The sequence below is a fragment of the Sitodiplosis mosellana genome, unplaced genomic scaffold (assembly GCF_009176505.1).
Source record: "Sitodiplosis mosellana isolate CC-2019 unplaced genomic scaffold, AAFC_SMos_1.0 Smas_scaffold_5280, whole genome shotgun sequence".
Taxonomy (NCBI): Eukaryota; Metazoa; Arthropoda; class Insecta; order Diptera; family Cecidomyiidae; genus Sitodiplosis; species Sitodiplosis mosellana.
In genome coordinates this window covers 178,053-182,297 of record NW_022600522.1, presented here as the reverse complement: position 1 = coordinate 182,297, position 4,245 = coordinate 178,053, and positions in this window count along the sequence as shown.

The following is a 4,245-nucleotide window of genomic DNA, read 5'->3' as shown; positions in this document are numbered from 1 at the left end:
TTGGTCTTTGCACATGCGACATGTCCTGTATGGCTGCTAACATTCGTCCTATTGGCGGTGGCAGCTTCTGGAGTGGATCTTGGTTGTAGGTTTGTTTGAGTGTAGGTTTTTTTGGACTAGGCTTGTATGCGATTGGAGAGTTATTCTAGAGTATGCCAATCGACTGCGCCATCTCTGATCTCGTCGGAGAACACAATTTGGCTTCATTTCAATCTTTCATTGAAAATATTACTAAAACCATTATCGCAATCATTTAAATTTATCACAATGAAATTGCAATAATAAAACTGAAAAAAAACAATATTTCATTTATTTGTTTATCAAAATTGTGGAATAATTCATTATTTCTTCTGCGTGTATGTCTCCACGTCTTTCTCCACATCTTCATTACAACGTGGAGAAAAACACAGAAAAAAAACACACAATTACGTATTTACGTAAACCGGCTGTCACTGTCACGTTCGCATTGTTTACAAACCATAAAGTGATGTGAGCTATGTATGCCTTGAGTCAACTTAATTAAAAAAGCTAAAAGTAAAAAAAGACGCACACTAAAAATGCAATTGTTTTATTTAATGATCATAATAATTGATTTATTGAATAATTTTCATTAGTAACATTCGTGATTGAATGCATTGATGTGAGCGAAACGATGACTTTTGATGTGAGCGAAGTGCGATAACTATTCGCCATCGGGTCCAGAATCCCCGCGGTAGACTACGCCGTTATAGCGAAATCGCCCGGCTGTTAGAATCTGCACTTGACGTTGCAATTGTAGAATACGATTGTTCAAGCGTTCCCTCTCTGCTCGCAGTACATTTCTTTCATGTGTCACATTTCCTATAATTTGCAGCATTCGAACGAATTGGACGCGAATATTTCCTGCCGGTCCTGCAAAGTCTGCGTCACGATTCTGTTCCTCTTGTTCACTTTTTTCGGCCATCTTTCGTTGAAGCATTCGATAAAGTCAAAAACGCAGAAGACAAAACAGACGAAACAAACAAGAAAGATGTAATAGCTAGTTTCGTTGTGGGGTGTACTGAAATAAAAATATGAAATATAAACCATGAAAACTTATGTATACTTATACTTCCACCACATAAATCAATCGGTTGGAAAATAGCACCAAATGTTCAGCCTTTTTATATGGCAATATTTCACTGGAATGGTTCGCGTATTTTGTTGGTCAGTTTGCCTTTTTGGCCATATGTGTTCACGATATCGACGATGCTATTGTATCGCTAAACGTCATTTGTGTGGAGACATTTAGAAATACGTATTACGTTTTACGTATACAATGTTGTGCATTCATGAACATATACGTAAGACAAAAGATGGCGCTGATTGCGTCCATCATTTTGATTTTACGTGGTAATAGGATCTGATTGTGTTTTACTTTGAAAAAATTGTCAACGATTTCACTGCGTATTCGGAGGTAAACAAAGAAGTGAAAAAGATGTCATTGGTGAGAAAAAGGTAATCGGATTTTGGTGGCATTTAAAAGTCAAAACAATCGTTTCACAACACGCAATCAAATAAGTGTTAGGGCGGTTCAAATTGCAAAAGTTCCGATTTTCGACCATTCTCGTCGCGATTTTGAAAATTCGTCGAGAAAAAATAAGAATGAGATGGTTTCGGCACCCTCGGTCCATACAAAAATCGGATGCACGTGAATTTTGAAAATTTTCTGTACCCCCCTTTTGAAATGCTGTTTCAAGTATCAAAAATCGATGAAATAGGGCTACTGGTACACTTCGATCGAAGAGTGGCAAGCTGGGTTTTATTCAGCGCACCAAAATACACATCTTTTACCATGACACCAGGCACCTACGGTGGATACCAGTGGAGATAATAGGAAAAATGTTGAAAAAATGGCCAAAAATTCGACCATTCAATTTATTTCATAGGTAACGAACCACCAAAATTCAATTTTTGAAATCACTGATGTGCTATTTATACGTAATTTTCGACGAGAAATCGATTTATGATCAAATATCTGGTAGCTTTATATTATTTTAGTGGCCAAAAATTCGATTGTTCCAATCCAAAATGAGCAAATGACGTCGATGAGCTTCGATTTCATAGCTAATCACCACGTCCAGCAAATAATTTCTACTTCACTGGCCTTGAATTTCTAGTTGTGAATGAAATTCATTCAAAAAATTATTATTGACAATTTTATTGTATACTCATTTCCATTAATATCTGTGATGTCAAACTCATTTGACATATTTCGGGACGCACTCCTGAGAATATAGAGACGGTTTGAATATTGAAAATCACAATTTGAGAATTGAGCAATGTTTTTGGATTCAAAAAACATTTCTTCTTCGATTTTGGGTGATGAAAGGAATTAGTTTGAAGAATATATCAAGAATAGACATAAACCGTATGTTTGCAATTACATTTCGAGATGAATATCATTCTGAACGTTTCATTATATTTTGTTATATCAGCATCGACATAATGGACGGAAAAAAATATGTTTCGGATCCGACGTCCGACCAAATCCCAGTACAGGGGAATGGTTTTGGGAGCACCCGCTCTCCACCGCCAAACATCAAGTGACAAGTGTGTTTTTGTTTCAAATTTTAAGTGGAAATCGTTTGCAGTGAAATAATTGTAGTTTTCCTAAGTTTTATCGATGCAAATAAAATAATTTTTATAAACTGTGTGTTGAGAAATTGACATTACAACTTTATTCTACCTTATTTTTATTATAAAAATTTTTTGGATTATTTTGTATTGAAAAAAGTCAAATTCATAACGGTTTTGTTTGAAGCGCTGAAAGCCCTGAGAAATTGTTTTTTTGGTTCATTATCAACCGACTGAAACGATACCTAGCGGATATGCTAGCCCTTTAAAGTTTATGCCAAAATTGTCCATGGTATTTGCTGCACAGTGGCAGAACGTTACGGGTACGCGTAGCACTACGTTTAGTAATTCTCCCTAGGGGCATTTCTCACACAAACAATTTGAGCAAATGTGCAAAAATGTCTATTATTTCTTCTTTTTTATTGAAATTGTAAGAAAAAGTACTGAAATGACGATATTGCTTGAATAAAAGTGTTCTGGAAGTAGGTTCTAGTGGATCTCAAGGATCGTTCAAAACTGCTCCCGATTCTGGAAGTGGGTTTTGGTGGATCCTCAGGATGGACCAGATCCGGTTTGACAATGCCCTGGCCCATCCTGAAGATCCACTTCCAGAACCGGGAGCAGTTCTGAACAATCCTTGAGATCCACCAAAACCCACTTCCAGAACACAAGTTCAGTGTAAATGAACATTTATTTACATGAATTGGTAAAAATTGATCGAATCGGCCCGAATGGAAGAAATTTTTCAAAATTTATAATAAATATACAAAAAGTGTACATACATTAAACAGAATCTATTTCATACCTTCAGTGACATTCTCTTTATCTTTATCTTGTGTAAATATTATGCACAAACTTGGAATTAACGAATTAATGTAATGTAATAAACTTTCTAAGAACATCTGATCCAGTATTAAACAAATATAAGGCAAATAGATTTATCACAACTTTAAATAAACGAATACCAAATTGTGGTTTCAGCGACGCAAAAACCGAAATATTCTTTAACACCTAATTGTTTTGATTTACGGTCGTACTGATAACACAGATTACCAGACTATAGACAAGAATTCACTCGAAAAAACCTATTATTTAGAGGCTCGCAATTATATAATTTTTTACCAATAGAACTAAAACAAGAACGTAGACTGAATATATTTAAAATTCAACTACGAAATATTATTAAAAACGCTGCGAATCAGATATTCATAACATAAATGTAAAATTGCCATGAAAGAGAGCGAAAGCTAAACAAATAAATAAATAAACATGTTTGCATCGAAATTTGTCACTAAATCAGATTTATTCGTTTGATAAAGTGTTATATGTTCATTGTTTTGATTTACGGTCGCACTGATAACACAGATTACCAGACTATATAGAAGAATTCACTCGAAAAAAACCTATTATTCAGAGGTATACAATTATATAATTTTTTAACCCAAAACAAACACACAACAAAATCATATTTGCAACTTTCTAGGAGGCGTTATAGATAAAGCTAAAAACTAAGTCAATATTTACATTATTTCAACGTATGTTTCGTACTGACGTCAATGAAAATATGTGTATTGTTTTGAGTATATCGAGTCAAAATTTGAGAAGAGACATCGTCTTTTTTATATCTATCGAAACAGTTCCTCAAATTTA